Source organism: Microtus oregoni, unplaced genomic scaffold (genome assembly GCF_018167655.1).
Source record: "Microtus oregoni isolate MIOR12 unplaced genomic scaffold, Mior012 000154F_ref0000087, whole genome shotgun sequence".
In the NCBI taxonomy this organism is placed as follows: domain Eukaryota; kingdom Metazoa; phylum Chordata; class Mammalia; order Rodentia; family Cricetidae; genus Microtus; species Microtus oregoni.
The window spans coordinates 485,984-507,080 of NW_024544809.1; positions in this window are offsets into that span (position 1 = coordinate 485,984).

The window sequence follows — 21,097 nt, forward strand, 5'->3', positions numbered from 1 at the left end:
TGCATTAAATTTTAAAATGAAAAATTTTTAAATTTTAAAATTAAAAGTTAAAATTAAAAATTTTTAAATTTTAAAATTGAAAGTTATTTTTGTCTTCTTTTTGGAATAATTATTAAGTTTTAAGTCTGCCTCTTTATGACTATTGAGGATAGTGTATTAAAAGACTGAAAATCTGATGAGCTTTTTGTTACTTTGCTTTTCCTCTCCTTGGTAGATTTTCTTTTGAACTTTATGATATTTTTAAATGACAATGATAAAGAGAAATATAACATAATTCATATGGCACCAGCGGAAAGATGTTCCATACCAAACACTGCCTGTCCTCATCATTGAGATCTGAAGCCAAGAAAAAAAGGAGCTAGTTTGGGAAAAGCTTCTGAATGAGAAACAGGGCACACTACCTGTCCCGACAGAGGAACGACTTAGAAATAAAAATAAAAAAAAAATTTTAAAAAAAACTTTTTATTTTTTTTTTCAGTTTTTCGAGACAGGGTTTCTCGGGAGCTTTGGAGCCTGTCCTGGAACTAGCTCTTGTAGACCAGGCTGGTCTCGAACTCACAGAAATTCACCTGCCTCTGCTTCCCGAGAGCTGGGATAAAAGGCGTGTGCCTCGTTTTTTCTAAGCTGGGTTGCCCCTAAGCAACAGAAAAACTGGGAAGTTCAGAGCCACAAAGTGGCATGCATACTAGGCAAGCCATGCCGCGTGGTAGGGAGCCGGGATGCTAAAGAAAATTAGTTGAAAAAACAACTCTTCAACTGGATAATCGGGCGATGAGGATAAAGCCTGCTCCAGCAGTTCGTTTTTACGCTGCTATTAACTTATCAACTTAGACTTCAGACCACAAGCTCCATGGTCACCAAGAAAGTGAGATAATTACAAACAATCCAAAGGACATTAGCAAGAGCTCCTTTCTCCTTGGTTTGAGAGACAGTGCAGTTCACTAGATCCCCAGCCGCGGACCGACAAGGGGCCAGATGGAGAGCTGGCTCACCCGGCAGTGCCTTGCAGGGAGTCTGTTCCTCTCTGAACTAGATTCCCCGCCCAGGAAGCATTTTCTGCCTCCCCTGGATCTAAAAGCAAGCCATGAAGAAAATGTGGAAAAGTCGAAGTCAAATAAGCATCCTTGAACGCCTATGGGTGTGCACGAGCTGGGTGGCTGTGGAATGCTGCCTTTGGGACTGCCCAGGTAGGGAGCAGAAAGGCAATTGTGACCTCGGTCTCCGTGGCAGTCTTCCCAGAAAGCCAATAAAAGCCACGCTGGAAACGGCATCTCGGGAGAAGGAAAAGCTGTATTTTGAAGTAAGCTGCCATGTACTATTTCTGGCACTAGCCATTGAAGATTATCTTTCCATTTAAAGCTCGGAGTCCTTATGCAGATGCAAAACAATGCCGATCAGAGCTCAATGTGAGGACGAAGGGACCAATCAGAAGACAAAAGACAGGATGCCACCCCTCCTCCAGTCTCTGAGTGACGCTTCCAGGTGGGAACAGAAACTGGGGGAATTCATACTTCTGGATATTAAACCCAAGTTTGTTCCTTCCATTTAAATATATATATATATATATATATATATATATATATATATAGACAATAACACACATATTATATACATACACACACACACACACAGTCACAGAAAGTCATCCTCGGTGCTCATGTCCTGGGCAGTGATTATGTTCCCATTCTTGTTACTCTCTGTCTCCCCTGCCTCTTTACTGGTTGCCTTAATGTCCTCATTCTGCAACAGTGACTCAAGGAAGCTGATTTAAACTTCTGGGGAACGGTTCCTTTATCGTGCAAATCATGTGGAGAGCGAATGAGAAGACAGACAAAGTTATTCTACTCAGGAGGCAAAGCATTTATTATGCCAGTATGTAAGGGCAGGGGTTTGGAGATGCCATCTTGATTTCCCATGGTGCCGCTGGGGTGGCTGGCCAGGGCTGTTGCAGGAACCTGTGATTCAGAGACAGGGTCACTTTCTTCTGCTTTAACACACTCCACCAGCTCTGCAGTGTTGGCCTAAGAGCTGCCTTTTTCTAAAGAATGCCCTCCTCACGTTTTTTGTTTTTAGTTTGGGCTTCTTGCTTTCTCAAAGTGGAGGAGGAGAGAGTTGTTGCCTCTGACCCACCTTGAAGTGTCATTCTTTGAAAGGCTTGCGAGTCACTTCTCTTACTACTCCATCAACTTTATGCTCAAAGTAAAATAAGATAAAAATAGGGGCGATCTCAAGGATCCCAGACAACAGATCTGAGAGAACGGCGTTCATCGCTGTGCTTTCCAGAATCAAGCGGAGAAAGTTTGTTTTGTGTAACGAAAGGAGGGTTTAGTAAAAGAGACATTTAAAACTGAGTGGGGGGAACCGCTTCCTGTATGTGCGGTGTCTTACATCACTCTGGGAAGTGTGCCTCCTCTCCACTCTGCCTCATTTCTTAGCAAAATTGGTCCACTTCAAAGGAGTTGGGGCAATCACCAACACTCCTGTCATGGTCGCTGAGAACTGGGTACCCAGGATGCTTGTTTTTTTTCTGATTTCTCAGTCTCGAGCAAAGTCATCCACATGTTTTAGGGACTCCAAAAAATGGCTCGTTAGGAAGGGAAGGAAGGAAGATGCGCTCTGCTGATGAATTTGTTGGGATTGAAACAAACTCAGGCTAGAGACTGTGGATCATCAACCTTCTGTGCTCGTAATGCAAGATACACAACAATGTTCCCAGCTCTTCCCACCCTGAGCCATTACACACTGTCATTTCTATCCACTGACTTCTAAAAATTTGGTCACACCAACCTTAATAAGCTCCCTCGCTTCAAAATCATGATGACAACCCATTAAAACTAATTTACCGTAGCATTTAACCCAACCAGATACTGGACATGCCCTGGCTATTGGCAAACAGATTCTGATGTTTTCGCCAAAGAGTTGATAAAATATTTAATTGTGTCCTATGTTTAGTCTCCAGAAAATAAGCAGAGTTTGGTAGATGTGCAGCATTTTCTAGACTCACTGGGCTCACCGAGCTGTTGGCTAATTACAGGGAAGGCTTCCGGTTCATAAAACAAATTTCCACTGTGGTTCTCATGAGCTACAACAATGACTGATATCAGGATATGACTTAGGGCTGCCCTCTTGAATAAACACAGGAACAAAGAAACACACCTAAGCAAGCAGAAGATAATTAATGTCCCAGAGACACTTTTGGCAGCCTCTATCCACGTGGAGCGGATTTGGGATGAGCGATCCCAACTAGGCCTTCCGTCTAAACCGACAACATTTTGAGCTTTTGTGCTAGCTCAGTTAGGCGCCTTTTACAAAATACTCCAAAGTTTGATTCGTTCAATCTACTTGACCTTCCTGAGGCATCTTTAGAAGACATACATGCTTTTCTTAAACACCAACTACTATGTATAGTCCAGAGAGTAGCCCCCACTTCCCGCCCAGCTCTAGAAATACTGTTAGGGTTGTGGGACCAAGAAAAGTAGAGAATGCATTCCCTGTGTTGTGAAGAAGTAGCCCACACTGTTCCGTATTTGCCATGGGGGAGAAAAGTAAAGGTTAGAACAATAGTCTTCACCCCTTTCTAGCTTCTGAAGAGCTGTCATTCCAGCATATTTTAAAGGCGTTCCCACAAGCATACCTAGCGATTCGTATGATGGAATTGCAATTTTGTTCACAATAGTAACCCAAGAAGGAATAAAATAGGAGCCATTGCTCTGAGAATTGAGTGAAGAAGAGCATGAAACAAACACACGATGTCTCGAGGCTAGAAAATCAATCCAGGAAAGACGAAGTAAAATGACGACCAGAGAGACTTACTTTACGTTAGATGATACACCATTTCAGCATGTCATCGTGATGTTGTATTTTCTATTTATTGCTCTAGCAACACATATACTATTTATGGCCTGTGTGATCATGGAACGCTCAGTTTCCACTCTTGGAGATCTCAAAGAGAACTCAAGAAATAATACTACTGATTTCTTTCTGTCATTGCTTGCCCCGTTGTTTCTGTGGCTTGTGAGGCAAAACCAGGCAGGCTTTAAGTATGGACATTGTCTTTCGTTGGTATTTTAAAAAAAATCGACAGCTATCCTTCCATAATCTTCATTGTTTGGACAATAGCCATCCTATGCTGCTGCCATTGTGGACCCGAGGCTTCACAAACTGATCAAAGGACCGGCACAAACAGCTCCAGGGGTGGATCAGCAAAGCACGGAACAAAACAGTATGTTCCGTGGAGGACAGAGTTAATTAAACAATTCAGTCTCCACACTGTATCAATGCCTATTATGTGTGTGCAATATGTTGCCTTCATTGAAATGAACTATGCAAATACATTATGGAGATTACCCACTGGGAAGCCATAATTGACTCTTAACTCTCTTCTGCCTTTCTTTCTTTCTTTCTCTCTCTCTCTCTCTCTCTCTCTCTCTCTCTCAAGTGGCAAACTGACACAGCTTCACTTTCAAATGTGAAAGCAAACTCACTACTTAGTCTCTCTCTCTCTCTCTCTCTCTCTCTCTCTCTCTCTCTCAAGCGGCAAACTGACACAGCTTCACTTTCAAATGTGAAAGCAAACTCACTACTTAGTCTCAACATACAGCTTACGTACTAATAGCCTGGAGAGATCCTACAGTAGTTAAGAGCTCATACCGTTCTTGTAAAGAACCTGCGTTTGGTTCCCAGAACCTGTACAGGTAGTTCCCAACTGCGTGGAACAACTGGCTTAGGGTATCTAGCACCATCTTCTGGTATCTCCAAAAACTCAAGCCCTTACATACATGTGGCACACACACACACACATGTACACACAATTTAAAATAAAATTTTAAGAGGGAATATACACTAATCTTATATATAAACTTATAATAGCTATACATATAATTGATTATTGACTGTTAAGTTTTAATTCTAAGGAATTCCCACTCTGATAACATTGATTAAATGACAATTTCCTTAGAATCTTATTCTAATCCTTTGGTTATCTCAAAGCTTCTGTTGCAAATGTAACTATTAAAAATGATTGCTGAGAAGAATACTGGTGACTAGGACCTCATAACCCTCTAAGCACAAATAGAAGTCGGACATGGAGCATCAGGAAGGTTTCTCTACCAAATGCACCAGCAGTTTCCGTGCCTCGGGTATTCCAAAGCACAGATGAAGATGAAGGAACACCGTCAAGGTCCTTTGTAGTTATTTTTAGCCTTGCGATCCCTTTAAGATTCTGGCCTTAGCTTGGAGGACTTCCGCCCCTCCTGATGCTGGGACTATCCTGTTTCTAATCTCTTCCCTATCCGCTTTATTACCTTTCTTAAAAGAAAAGTTGACGATTAAAATTTTATGCACCTTTATTACCAAGTTTCCAGGACGTGGGACATCTTGTAAAATGTATCACTCGGTGCCCCACCTACGGCTCTTTGCCAACTCCAGATTATTCTCAACTATTGTTCTAAAGGCCTGGCCACCTCAGGGTGGACTGACATCCCATTACAGCTTCCTTCAGATGGAGAACGCCATGGCTGTCGCCTTGAAGGGGAAGAGATCCCAAGGGCTTGGTAGGCCACAGAATTCCATATCCATTTTAGTAATGACTTAGGAAAGCATCTCAGATTCTTTGTCATTGAACGAAAACTTCGGTTGGGTGTGTTCGCTGTGTTTCCGTTTCTAATGGTTACACACGCTAATCCCTTTCTCCTCCGATTTTCTACCTATTTAATTAAATGGAAAAGCTTTAGTTACTTCAATAAATTATAGAGAGTTTGTACCTTGGACCTTTTCAAAGTCTGACCTTATCTCCCATAATCTGCTCTCAAGACTTCTAGGGTTGGGGCCACCCACGGAATGTGTCACTCCTAAGAGCATTTGTTTTGTCTTATGAAACTTTATGTCCACACAATTCACTGGGATAGGCCACAGTGTCCTTATCTTGACAAACATTTATAATATAGTCAGATCTATTTAATCTAATTGGAAACAAGTAAAATCATTCTACCATTTACTCCCATACAGTAGATAAAATATTTAAAATATACTGTATTAATTTGATAATTTTACGTTATTAATAAATTTAGCCAATCAACAAACACAGGTTTCTTGAAGGTCAGAATTTGCCTGTCTTACTTTTCGCTGTAAGCTCAGAGCTTCATAATTCTGAGTTCTTATATTAAATGGAGTTTGATGAGTGACGGTCTTCCCAATATATATCAGATATTCTAATACAGTCCTTGGGCCAAGTGCGGAGTAGAGCTATATCCTTTACCATGAGGGTTGGATTGGGCAAACCTTCACTGTAGCTAAGAGAACCTCTCCTCTTAGATTAAGCCAACTTCTTTTGATCTTCATATTGATTTGAAAACATGATCTCACTTGTATCTTCCTTTCTCTTCATCGTTCTCGCTTTCTTTTCTGTAGAGAGAAGGTAATAAAGTTAGTGCCGTCAACCGGAATCATGGCTGAATCTCTTTGTGGGGAGGCGAAGTCTCCAGGGCAGGATCTCAAGAAGCCCATCTTATCAGCATTCCTATTTCAGGACCCAGAGCGGCCAGTCTGGGTTCAATTCCAAGCCACTCAGTGTGGTGGTCTATGACTCAGATCCATCGCTAGAAGATGGAGGCAGGATATTAGAAGTTCAAGGTCCGCAGGGTGGTGATGGCACATGCCTTTAATTCCAGCACTCAGGAGGCAGAGGCAGGTGGATCTCTTTGAGTTCGAGGCCAGCCTGGTCTATAAGAGCTAGTTCCAGGAAAGGCACCAAAGCTACAGAGAAACCCTGTCTCGAAAAAACAAACAAGCAAAAAGAAGTTCATAGTCTTCCTTGACTGCGTAATCTGGCACTCGTGAGATCTGGTGACAGGTGACTGCTTTCTGAAGTGGCTATACCAAGGAAAGGGGAAATATTTGGCAGAGAAGGAGCAATGCCCAGGACAGACCCAATAGTGTGTCACCTGTAGGCCTCATTGCCAACGGTGGAATGTTTGTCTTTCTCCTGGGATTGGGTTCCACATCACAGCAAAGTAAAGTAAGCTGTGGTTCCCAGGGGCTTCTCAGAAGAATCACCCTGGACCTCTGAACTTATTCCCTGTGCCAAAAGCTTCTCCTGAACTCAAAACACTGACTTCTCTGGCTCCTAGGATGAAAGTACCAACAGAACAGGGTGCTTAAGTATACATGATGCGTTCCATCTTTGGACCTATAGAAGGAAGAGGTCCTGTCAACAGCTAGAAGGTCCATTTACAAAGAAGGTGGAGGGTCAAACAGGCCCCTGGGTGACTGAGTGACAAGCCGGAATAGCAACCAAAGTTACAGTCTGCATCAAGTTGGAGGTGCACCCTGGAGGTCAACGGGGCAGGCAGGAGACCAAGCATCTCTATAAAACCTAAGGAGCCATATACAGGCTTGTAAATACCCAAGCTGGGAGCTCGAAGGAAAAAGTCAGAGTACATATTTCATGATAGATGACTCTCCTCCATGAACACGCACTTGGATGGAATATATGGGCATTTTTGGTCCCCTTTCATCATCCTAATACAGACGAGTAGCGATGAGAATTTTTCCTATGCCCCAAACCAAAAGTCTCCTCTAACAGATTGGTGCGGTAAATGCATTTATAGTGTTTTCTATTAAGACAACTTTGGCTTCACAACTATGTTATATCTTAGCTGTCAGAAAATGGGTGTTTTTTCTCTTTTTAATCTTATTTTGGACTATTCTGAAACATATTCCTTCTTTTCCTCTTATTCGCTTAGGAAGCGGAGGCCTCAGGTCAGGCTGAGAAAACTCACATATGGTTGGGCAAGAAGAAGAGAGAAACATTCATCAATGATAAACTATAAGCTATATCTCAGAAGCCACTGTCTTAGGAAAGAGAGACAACCATTTGGGGGAAAGGAAAAAAATTTCAGGGGAAGAAATCACCTATTCATTTTGTTTTGTTGCATATTTATTGCTAGACATGAGGTACCTGCTGAGTGCTGGACAGGTCAATATTAGAGTCCCACCAGCCTGGTTACAGCACTATGTGTTTTTGTGGGTGTCATAGGCTTAAACAAGGGAACATAAAAGAGGCTGTCCCTTTGGACTTACTAGGCACTACAAACTAAGCACGGGAGCAGGTTGAAAGATACACTCGGCCTCTTCGCCAGCCTCGCTTTTGTTTGCTTATGGCTGTTATATTGCCGCTGTTGTATTTTGCTACCGAACCCGTGCTGATGCTTAAGTGTAGCAAAAGCAGACCTACCTGGCTGCCTGTCTCCTAGATAGTCTCACCCCTGACCGTCCCAGGCCCCCATAATTTACGGTTACCCGTTTGGTCCTACAAGATTCTGAGCCAACTGAGGACTCTACCAACGACTCCTTTTCGCGGACTCATTTGGTGACAAATGTTGACGCTCCTTCATTTCCCTGAAAGTCAGCAATCACGACCGTCGCTGAGAACAACCAGAAACTCCCTGACTATGCCGGCGAATATAGAATTTGCTCATGAGAACACTATAGTTTATTCATTTTAGCTGCCTCCCACGGGGTAATCGCCCTCTACTTAAGCAAATCGAGTTGTGACTCAGGAGCTGACTAAAAGGACTGGCGGGCTGTAGAACACTTGCCCCCTGAGTCACCAGTTCAAATGTGACCCCAAATTACAAACATCTGAGCAGCGTTTGCGAGTCTCAGCCTGTTCGGTGCAGGAAGAACAGCCGCCTCGTCTGCCATCAGACACCATCATGATTGGCCCCTGTTTCCAGAGGCAAAACAGAGACAAAGCACACAGCAGGCTTACCTTCTCCCTCTTAGTGCTTCAAGGGCACTGCACTGCCACCACAGACCAAATGTTCCAGATTCATTTTCTGGAGGCATCAAGTGTGTCAGAAAGTGTAGATAGTTTTTAAATGTGTCTCAAGCGGCATTGAAGAGAAATATTTGTGTTTCACCGAAATGTTCTTGGAAATGCTTGGATAAAGCTCAACTTGTAAAGTGTTTGTCCTGCAAACATGAAGACCTGAGTGTTCATTCTCTCTCTCTCTCTCTCTCTCTCTCTCTCTCTCTCTCTTTCTCTGTCTGTCTGTCTCTGTCTGTCTCTCTGTCTCTCTGTCTCTCTGTCTCTTTGTCTCTGTCTTTATTTGTCTCCATCTCTCTCTGTCTCTGTCTCTCACTCTCTCTGTCTCTCTCGTCTCTGTCTCTCTCTATCTCTCTTTCTCTCTATCTCTCTTTCTCTCTCTCTCTCTCCGAAAGATAGCTCTCAGTGGTTAAGAGCACTCATCGCCCTTACAGAAGTCCCAGTATGCACACAGCAGCCCGCAGCTCCCTATATTCCAGTGCTAGGGGCTCCTATGCCCTTTCTCGACCTCCTCTGTCACGCATGAACACGGCGTATGTACACACACTCAGGAACACACACAGATGTAAAGTAAAGCAAATGAAGAGATTTTTTTTAAAAAAAAAAAAACACCCGCCACGATCTTGCAATCACAGTTCTGGAGAAAGACTGGTGGATCCTCGGTGCTCTCTGGCTAGTGGGCCTCACCCACCAAGGAAGTTCAGAAAAGCCAGAGAGTAGTGCCTGTGGAGGGAAGGGCACTAACCAGAGGGTGACCTTTGACCTTGACAGAGCACAGGCCTGTGCAGGCACACACACATGCCTCCTTGCCGTGGGCCACTGAGAGTTGTGTATTATGAATGCTATTTGTCCGATGTCGTGAATATAACTAATAACAATAATCAGCATTTGCTGACTATTCATGATATCAGAATTGGTGACCCTGTCTCCCACCAGTTCCATGACTTCAACAGTAAAGGTATTGGGAAAATTAGCTACTATGATTCTTATCTTGAAGACATAGATGTACAAGAACCTCAGCTCACCCAGGACCCCGCCAGAGCGTCGCTATCCAGTGATGACACAGCACTTCCGCCTCGGTTTTCTTACTGGAAGAACCACTTCCATCTCTGACCTGCCTACAGTTTCCACAGCCCACGCCACTGCCTGTTTCCTGCTTAACTCTTTCCTGTGCTTTTTTGCATGGAGCATGCCTGTCCACAGATTGACTCTCAGAACACATCGGTCAAGTTAACGAGAGTAATATTGTACCCGGAGTTAATTTAATAGGTTGAAATTGCCTCAAAAGCAAGTCCCAAGCTTTACCTGTAACTTATACATTCCAAACATTTTCAAAATTATTCATGGTAAGGATTAATTAGTGGGCTAGCAAAATGGCTCAGAGAGTAAAGGTGCTTGCCGCCAAGCCCCAGATCTTGAGTTTTAGCCCCAGGACCCAGATGTTAGAAGAAGAGAACCAACACCTTCAAGATAATCTGACTTCCAGCTGTGCATTGTGGCACCCCCTCCACACATACACCACGCACACACACACATACACATATACACACACATACACACATCAAATAAAATAAAATAAATGCAATTTTAAAATAGAAAGATTATTTTTATGTGGTAAGTCAGACAAACAGAGCCTGAACTGTGTGTTTAGAAGGACCCATTAGAAAATTAAGATTAGAAACAAGTCTCTTGTCAATCACGCACATTTGTCTGAATGATCAAAGGATAACAATCGCTCCTTCAATCCTTTTCCATTGTTTTTGAGCTTCATCTTACTATGCATCCTTGGCTGTCCTGGAACTTGCTTTGTAGACTCGGCTGGCCTCGAACTCATAGAGTTCACCTAACTCGGGCAACTCTTTCTCAATCCAAGTGGCCTTAACTTGTTCCCTTGTCTGTGAGAATAAATCTCCTTTAACAATATTGAGTATAAATTGTCCTCCTTGGAGGAACAGGTATGTAATGTCAAGCAAAACGCACTTTCTCTGAACTTTATGGAGTCACGGAGGCATGCAAACCAGGGAGCTAGCGTTCCACCAACTCCGTTTCTAACTGATTCCATCAAGAAGCCATTACCTCCTGCCGATGAAAACCTTAGGAGAAGGGGAAAAGAGGGGGATTCAAGAGTTTTCCCATGGGGACCACGTTTTTCTTATGGCTAGAGTCAGGGTCACCAGTGTCTCCGGTGGAGCGACTGTGATTGATTTCGTGGTTGTCGCTAACAAGTCTCAGGAATGAAGACAGCAACTGAAGACGTTAGCTAACGGGTCTCCTGAAGCGAGTGAAGGCTACGTGTCACCGAGATGGAGTCGTTTATGTATTCAACCGCAAAGACCGAAAGCCTTTTAGATTAAACCCTACCCAGGCGCAAGTCGACGCGACCAGTAATGACATTTAGATAGGTGGTCATTTTAACAGCGTGGGGAGGCCAGCGCGCTGTACTGAACACGCACTTAGACCAAAAGCAACAGCCATTGCAGAAAGGCATCACACGGGTTATGAGGCATGGAGCATTAAATTTAATAGGTTATAAAGCAGGATTAAATAACAAACACATTTCATCACCCAGTCACAGGGAAGAGCCATACCTGGCAGGGTTAACTCAAGAGCAACATTTATAACTATGCCGTGGGGTCCATAAGGTCCCCGTGTTGGGGACAACCCAAATACAAGCAGCTTAAGCAGCCTTGACAGGTGAGGCCCAGGGTTCCTACTGGGCCAGCTTTGTTCCATCCTCAGAAGTCTCTAGATACTGCTGCAACCCACAGCAGGTGACCAGCAAGTGCACTTTCCTCTCCTTTCTAGCTGCCTTTGCAAAATCACTCCCTTTTATAATTTAACACAGGGAAACTATCTAATAGATCTTGATGGATGTATCTTCTCAGCCATCTGTATCAGCTAGAACGTGGGGAATTCCGTTTGCAGGGTTAGAACCGAAACCGTACTTGGGTGCTTGCAACCCCGAAGTCTGGATATGACTCACAGTTAAGTTACAGCGTTTTAATAATGTTGTCTTGGTTTCAGCAGAATGTCTTAAGTATACAACGTTGATATGGCAACAATCCCCTTACACCAACTCGCCACTATTAACTGCACGTCGACCAGCAGCTCCCTCCAGTCCCTTTCTGGGGCCTCCTCTCCTGCATGTTTTCTGCCTGGAGACAGATCTTCAGGCTGAATAGCGCAGGTGGTTCACCAAGGAATGCCTAGTCTGTCGTCCAACAACTTTCCATGCACCATCCTCCCAAACTCCTTCTTACAACTCTTGCCACGCTGTCTTCCTCCCCCCACCCCCAAGAATTTGAGCATTCATTAAAGTCATGTGGAATTAACAGCCTGCCAATGTCTCTGGGGAAATGTGAAGTAAGACCTCCATAGACAAAGCGGGAAGAGAGATCCCTTAGATTCAGGGACTTAAAATTACTGTGGAAATATCTTACCAGCAAGCTGGGACTTTTTTTTAAAAAAACACATTTCTGATGCATGATTAGTCAGACTCTTACTAGTGCCAAAGAGTTAGAAAAGAATTCATTTATTACTTAAAATAGTTATATTGAAACAATATTTTGTAATAAAGTAGCCACTTACACGAGGGCCTTATTTGGTTGTGTTGGGAAGGATGTCCCTTCCTGCTATCAAGGGGAGTACCATAATATACTGATTGTGAATCTTCAGACGAAAGACAGTTAGGATTTGTCGGATCTTAGGCATAGATTTCTGTGAGTTTTCATGTGTCTTTTCCTATATATTTAGCTAGCTCAAGCTTTACCTCATTTTTTAAAAATAATTTAAATATTTATTGATTTTAAAATAATCCACCCCCTTTGTAGAATATATATACATAAAAGAATATAAATTCACCTGAAATAGTCCCAGCAAAAATCTATTATTGGCAAGCAGACATCAATATCCTTCTGTTTTTTTCTATAAATACACTCATATGTACCACCGCGTAGTATATACAAACACATAAGCTTTAAATTTTCTCTATTACCTTTTTCACATTTATTTACTTTTAAATATAACAAAACAGATCAACGGAAGGAAAGTAGCCCAAGAAAGGGCATTCTATATCATTTTTAGTGAAAGAAGTGACTGAGATCAAAAGAAGGTAGGGTGTTTTCCCGGGTCCCAAGGTCAATGATGCGCTTAGCTTGTCCCTCAAACTACGTAATTCTTAATAGTTTAATAGCACACTCGGCCTGTCTGTCACCAGGCATTCTCGCCCTCTACCATAATCTCTGTGTTCTTCCAAATGATGAGCCCTGGATCTGAGAAGCCAGTATAGCGTGGTGCATGTTAATTGCTGGCCTACTGCCAGGGCTCTGATAGATCCCAGTAAGTCAAATGCAAGGATAAATGATAACCAGACCTCAGCGTCTGATTGCTTACTCTCAACTCAGTATCAATTTTATCCCAAAAGGTCACATTCCCAGATTCACATTTTCATATTTTTAGGTAGATTTTTGTCAGTGAACTTGATCCAGGTAAGATTTTGAAATGAAGAACAGACTTTATTCTCAAGAGTCTATGGCATATCTCTTGGGTAGACATAAGGTCACTGAGGTTTCCAGAATTCTCCCAAGCATCCACGTGGCCATTTTGACCAAAGTGTTTAGTAGAAGCTTTCAGACTTTTAGAATCTCTAATTGAGAACTACTCAATATGGGTCTTCATGGCAAACCTTCAGGAATTGGTCCCCAGACTTCAGAGGCATGACTCCTGACATTTGATGTGTGTGCCCTTCCCATGTTCTTGCTAGCTTGGATCTTCAGATTAACCCTTTCCTTCTCAAGTAGAGCAGGACAGTCCTCTGTTTCTGTCCCTGACCTCTTATCTCTTGTAGACATGGGGTCTGTTTTATAAGTCTGGAGCAACCAGATTATGAGTCCATTAAGACACATACTGTTCTCAATCTCTTTCACTCTTCTTACTTGATCAAAGAAGTAACTTCCAGTGAAAGAGGTCCCATGTGCTTGATCTCTAGTCAAGGGTGTGTAGGTAGAACTGGCAGTCTGGACAAATTTAGGAATTACCAGTAGAGGAAGGGATGCTCTCTTCTTCATACTTCTTCCTTTATTCTGTCTAGAAAATAACAATTGAGTTTCAATTATTAAAGGCTTAGACATTAGATAGCTGAAGTGGCCAATCCCCTAATGCTGTAAAGCCGGCCTCTAGAGTGAGAGGTCTAGATTTAAGCATTCACTTGAGAAACAATGCAAGTTCCATCCTGCTTGCGTCATTGCAGTTCTGAGATTGCTGGCATAATTAATACCAATCTGACAAGATATTTTTCAGGCTAATAATGATGATGGGGGAAGGGAATAAAAGTTGGAATTTCTTGGGAATGAACCTAGAACCACAAGGGCCAGGGCTATGGCGAGACTATGAATTATTGGTTATTTGTCTACGTGAATAAACGAAGCTACTTAACAACTCATTTCCAATATGTAAGGAAGCCAAAATGATCTTAAAATGCACAGAACAGAACTAAAATGACGGATACGACTTGATTTTCCTCCTGGGGTTGATACTTGTTTCAATGTATGCTGACTTATTGTGCGTCTATGTCCCTGATTTCTAGAAAGTTTTAGGCAACTAGCTGACAGACTCACAATGAAAACTACAACAAAGACCTGACAAATGTGTGCACCAGGCATAGTGGCTGGCGCCTGCCATCCAGGACTTAGGAGGATCAAGTGGGCCAAATGCTACGAGTTCAAGGCTCTCCTAGTACTGCTCTGGCTAGGGCTAAGTAACAAGAGTCTCTGTCAGAAGAAAGAGGGTGCCTGCAAGTGTGAGCTAGGATTTGTTTGCTTACCACGGAGTTTCTAGAACCTACTTGATGAATAAATGCCTGCAATCTGAGAAACTATTTGCTTGTTTTTCTAACCTGGCGTCTTTCTGTTTTCTCCTCTCCTCTCCTGTAGTGGGCACCCTATTTGCCTCGGGTGAATCCCTCAGTACCCAGATTATCACAGCTGGCGTGGAGTTGCTGAGCGGGTGGAGTATAAGCCTGCCTGAGCTGTCTTTTGCTTGATTGTGAAGGTTTTCTTGTTTGCTGCTGCTTCAATACAGGGATTTATCAGTTACCTCAAGCAACCATTTTGCTTCTGAGGGACATTTGGTCTCTTCTGAGCCATCGTCAATAATCACAGTTAAAAGCGAGGTCCTTTTGGCATCTGCTCAGAAGAGTCCCGCTAACACCCGCAGGGCAGCGCTCAGTCTCATTACAAAGAATCGGCAACCCACAATGCCAGTAGTGTTGCAGCTGACAACCTTTCTGCCCCAATCCATCCCCCAGCTGCTTCAACTTGCTTTCAATTCCCTTTTTGTTGCTTGTACCCAACAGTCCTGGCTACCATGGGGTGGAACTAAAATCTTGTTCTCACTTCGTGACAGCCCAAGTAAGCACAAAACAGAATTAGGCAATTTTTCTTTTTTCTTTTTCTTTTTCATTTTTTTTTTTTGAGGAGACTCACAGTCAGCTGTCCTAGCCAGCAATATCCAAAATGAAGGCCACCTATGAATCCTCTTGAGGGAAATAGAAACCTACTTTGAGTAATTCCATTCTGACTCATGATAGTCCCTAAATAAATATACCCTGCCAGCCACCTTATTTAAGTATGTCACAGGCCTCTGTGTGCTGCTGTAGCTCATGCGTGCTGGGCAAAGGTTCAGTGCCAGACATCTCTGCTTTTAGCGTCGGTCCAGAAAAAAACGCCTTGGCAACTTTGCATCAAGAGCCCTGGTAAGCGACTGGTGGCTCTCCATATTCACGGGCAGGGTCCCAAAGAAGCAGAAAGTACTTCTGATCTGCAGTCCTAAGGAGGCTATCCCCACTCTGCTTGTTCAGATGAGCCTCTTGGAATAGGCTCGCTCCATCCCACAAGAGTCACTTCTGTGAGATTAATGAGTGTAGACCTCCATGGTCACATGGTAGCCAGCACAATATGTTGCTCAGAGCAACTGATGACTTTGGGGGATTTTTCCATAACACTCCAAATGCAAATCTTCCTCTGTTTTCTGTTAATATAGTAAATAAGGGCCCTTGTGTACGAGAGTCTTTTCATGTCCAAAGAACTGCCAGTCTCCCGGCAGGGATGTCTCAAGATTCTTCCCTGAGATATCCTGAAGTTGACATAATTATAGAATATGGACTATCACAGGTCAGACGAAGCATGTCGGGTCGAGTCGGGCATACATCCGGCAATTGTCTAAGGATGTGTTGAAGAGGCAAAAATGAGGTCATGCCAAGGTATGCTTACCAGTTCCTTCAGCAAACGCTACATTCTGTCACATAAGGAAGCACGTATGGATCCAAGTGTGGGTTGCAGAACCTGGTCCCAGCGTGCCATTGCTTCAGCTCCTTTAGAAACGCAATCCAGCCTATCACAAAGTCAGTATCGCGTCTCTGTGAATCAAAAAATACCGACTCGTTGATTTTGTAGTACTTTAAGAGTTCAAGGCCAACCTGGTCTTCAACAGCTAGTTCAAGGAAAGGCTCCAAAGCTACAGAGAAAACCTGTCTCAAAAAACCAAAGAAGAAGAAGAAGAAGAAGAAGAAGAAGAAGAAGAAGAAGAAGAAGAGGAAGAGGAAGAGGAAGAGGAAGAGGAAGAGGAAGAAGAAGAAGAAGAGAAGAAGAAGAAGAAGAAGAAGAAGAAGAAGAAGAAGAAGAAGAAGAGGAAGAGGCTTATTATTTCTAAGAATTCTAAGAATTCAGAAATAGACTTCAATTCAGAAATGGACTTCTTAGAAGTACCAGCACATTCTATAGGGTAATAATAAATTAAAAATGTAGAACTAGCCATTTCAGCTTTGTTTCTTCATTTATGTCAATGACATAAATATCTTGCTCCAATTTCATAAATTATTATAAAGAGAAAAGCCAGTTAGTGAAAGGGCACCACTCTCTGTTTCAACTACATTGCTTGCTAGATAAGCAAACATACAGACTACAGAAGGATCCATATTTGTCAGGGATTGGGGGTTGGAATGAAAGACAGGCAAGATGAGTTTTACGGCAGCAGCTTGGCTATGATATAATGATGATGAATATATTCCACTACACATTTTGTCCAAAATAGAGGCTACTTGCAATGGGGGAGGAGCCTTCAGGTAAACAGTACATTGTGTTAGAATAGTTGTCGGGGAGTCCTGTCATGGAGGAGGGCCATAGTGGAAGGGAAGGCTGCGCTCTCAGGAAAAGCATCCTGTATCTCTCTCTGTATCACACATCCGGTGTTGCTGTCAATGTGTAGCGACTCTAAACAATAAGGCATATTTTGTAAATTTATATTTGTTTTCAGGAGGACAAATGGCAAGAAGTCAATCATTTGTAAAATATTTACTTATTTAAACATTATTTAGTATCATTCATTGTTGCTTTATTACAGATTTATGTATGAGCTTATACATGCTTTCATTTTGAAAACAATGTTTATAATAAGACCTACAATGATCACACACACATGATACACACACACACACACACACACACACACACACATGAACTGAAAGCCAAGTTTGGTGTTTTCCTTGACACCAACTATGAGAAATTATGGAATAAGGGATAGCAACTGAAAGCAATCATAAAACTGAAAATGACGGCATGTCACAATCCATATATAAAATATTAATATGAGAAACAGCATGGTCAAGACTACGATGTTAGAGGTGAAATGGACGGCAATCGAATGGGTGATACCACCAAAGTGACATCAGGATCGTTATTGTGATATCAGCCACAAAGATTAGGTGGAAAGTGTTGCGAACCTTAGTTGGTTTCAAATATGCCTCTCCTTCACTCCAGAGCTGTCATTTACTACAGCTACCAGGCAAGCCTAGTGTATTGATATCTTCTTTGTTCCTAAAAGCATATTAATAAGTCTGATAGCATTCAAGCACAGATTAACATGAAACTCTAGCTGTAAATGTTACTATAGAACCAAAAAATGATCCAATATTGGGGAGAAAAGAATACCAGTAGAACCAGTATCTAAATCAAAGAAGAAAGGAATTGGTAATGGTAAAATAAAGATAATGGAACAGAGAGGCAAATATTTTTTTTTGTTGCAGAAGAGGAAGAAGTCATAAAAGCAATGAGACACCCATAAGTTTTGGAAGTAAGGAGAGAAAAAAACTCAAAATAGTATTAACCAAGAAGAGCAGTCAGTGCTCTTGAATGGGACATTAAAATGATCTGTTGAACAAATAGACCTGAAACCACTCCCCACAGCAAAACTGAACATAGGCAAGGAGTCTTTGCGAGTTAAGCTTTGAAGACAAATGGTCTTGACCCAGAAGTCAATCTGCGGTCATGTAAATCCTAGTCGGTTCAGCTTCTCAATGGGAAGCTTAGGTGGGGCTGTACAAAGAGAGGAGGGAAATAAAAGCATGATACATTTACTATTTTGTTTAGGAAAATGATATTTAAGACACAAATTAGAGGTACTGCCAAGAAAAATAAATTTAATTGAAAGTTTTAAACCTTTAATTGTGGGGGGATGGGGAAGAGTCAGTTAATAAAATATGGAATGAGAGAAGACAAGGAGTTACGAAGTTCCAACACTTCATTTTTTGTTTGTTTGTTTTTTAATTTGAATGACATATTTAACTGGCATGTAAAATTGTACAAGCTCATGGGTACACAATGTCTTTCTGTCTCTCTCTCTCCGGTTCTGCGCACTCAGAATGTGGCTTAGCATCTTAAAGCTCCAAGTCCATAGTCTCACCATCTCTGGGTACCATCGCAGCCCTGAAATTCTTCCTCATCCTGCCATTTTTTTTCTGACCCTTCCTGTTCTACTTTTATTCTTTGCCTTGTCTACTTCACAAAGGTAAATCCCAGTTTCCTTTGCCGGAGTCTGGTAGCACAGGCAACTCAGGGAATTTCTGCTTCTATTTCTTCCAATGTTGGTGAATACTAGTATCCCATAATCACTCTTCCTTGAACTTGAATAAAAAGACATCTCTTAAAAGCCACCTGGGGTAATGGCATGTCCTTATTCAGAAGTGACTTACAAATGTTGGTGTTATACGCTTGATAAACTAACTATAAAATCTTATTAAGGTTATCAGGGAAATGACAATAAAATTATATAATTTTAGGCAGCAGTATTTCACAACCCATTAGGAATATAAACGATATAAAGAGCCAAATGCCTTCAGGAAAGGAGTTTAAAGGAAAAGCTAGCTGGTTTCCAGACAGCCCTGATGTCCACTTCTTCACATTGCGCCTCCATCACCTGCTCAGGCAACAGTCACTCTGCTTTGCAGTGAGTGATCTCACTTTTAATTCTTCATTCACAATTTGAATGCGACCGAAAAATTCAGTTTAAATGTGACCAGCCATACGGGGTGCATCGATGAGTCCTGAGCAGTTTCTAGGACCGTATTGGCTTTTCTGAATGGCCTGTGAAGACCATTCTGCATTGCCAGATGTGTGAGAGAGGAAAGCAGTGCTCTGTGTTTTGGGAAAGTTGCACATCTGGTCCCCGCTGTTGGTTCATGTAAACTCCATCCTGAAGTTCTATGCAACTGTCTGCATTACCAAGGAATGGGATGAAAATGATAGTGGAAGCCAACTAGACAGTATGAAGTTCAAAGGAATAATATAAATAAGTTTTAAAACTATCAAATATAAAGGAATGATGTGGGGTATCTATAAAGGACCCAGACCTGCCTAAGATGGGAAATAGAAGGTCTATAAAATTGTTTCGGCATAAGGGTCTTTAGTCTGACAACCTTAGTTGGATTTCTGGAGCCTACATGATGGTAGCAAGAACTAACTCTTGCAGATTGTCCTCTGTCTACCTGGACCACCCAGGTTCCCATTAAAATCTATGTTATTAAGCCTTTTATAGATTAATTATGCTGCTGACAAAAGTCATGGATGTTTCTTATAAATGGTTTTGTCAATAATTGGGGATATACAGATTTGGCTCCTAATTTATTACTGAAACAGGTTTTAAAATTTTAATTGAGCTGGCGTGATAGCTCAGCATATAAAAGCCCTTGCCACGCAGACCTGATGGCAGGGACTCATCGATGAAAGAAGAGAATCGACTCCTTAAAGTCGTCCTCTGATGGCCACCAAATTCTTAGCTTGATGTTGTTTTCTTCCACATAGAAGGACAGAACCATTGGTGTGCTTCATAGAATCAGGAGAAGCTTGTTTAATCCCACAAAACCTGGAGACCCACTTAACTGCCATGCACCGACACCCCCCACCCCACCTCCCTGTCTGTGCTCTATGCACTAGAATCCAGTTTGCAAGCTTCAGGCAAGGGGCTGGAGGTTGAGAATACAGACGCAGAGACAGACCAACACACGGACCTCCAATCACTGGTACAAAAGCCCCTCTTTAATAGTACCTTGGAGGCTTAAATACCCTGCAGTCAATGGCCAACAGGTGAAAATCCCATCCTCTGATCCTCTAGGCAAAACACAGCTTTTAGTAACTTCAATTAGAAGGCTCTAGACAGGGAAGAGCAGCCAAAGGCCAGGACTCAATTGGTCCCAACACTTAACAACCACACACAACCACTTCATCTGCTATAAATCTCATCGTATGTTCATTCTCTGGTCTTATCGTGTGAGCAAATCATCGTACCAAATCATGCAGGTTGGAAATTCTGATGTAGTAACGAAGGATGCGCATAAATCTGGGTCCATTCTAAGACTGCAGTCAGAGAAATAGGTATGAGGGAAGAATATTGTCATATAAAATGACAACAAGTATAATTTGCCAAACTTTATCTTCAAGAAGGCTGTACACATTTTCACCTCTACTCAAAACCCTAAAGCAAAAACTTTTTAAATGCTTTCTAATTTCCAATTTCCATATACACACAATAGATTTTTAGTGTCTGATTTCACCTAGATCTTTGGTATTTCCACTTTCAATATTTCACCATGAAGTGTGTAGCCCACACCCCAGTCTGTGGCTTTTCCCCTTCTTCCTACCTAGCCATTTTGAGTTGGGTGGTTGTAGTCTTGTGAGGGGGCCAAAGAAGGGCACTCCTGCTAATCTCAGAACCAAGTCTTCAACCAAGAGGCTATCAGTTGCGGACTGCCAGACAAGAGGAATGTCTGGTTTGGTGGAAACTGAGGAGAAGGTGGCGCCTACGGACGTTACAGATGAAACATCAAGCAGTATGACGGTCTCAGCAGCATGACTTCAGTAACCTTGCAACATTCTATCATGAGTGCATACACGTGTGTGCATGCGTGTTACATTGTTGCTAGCAGCTCATTGGCCAACTCCA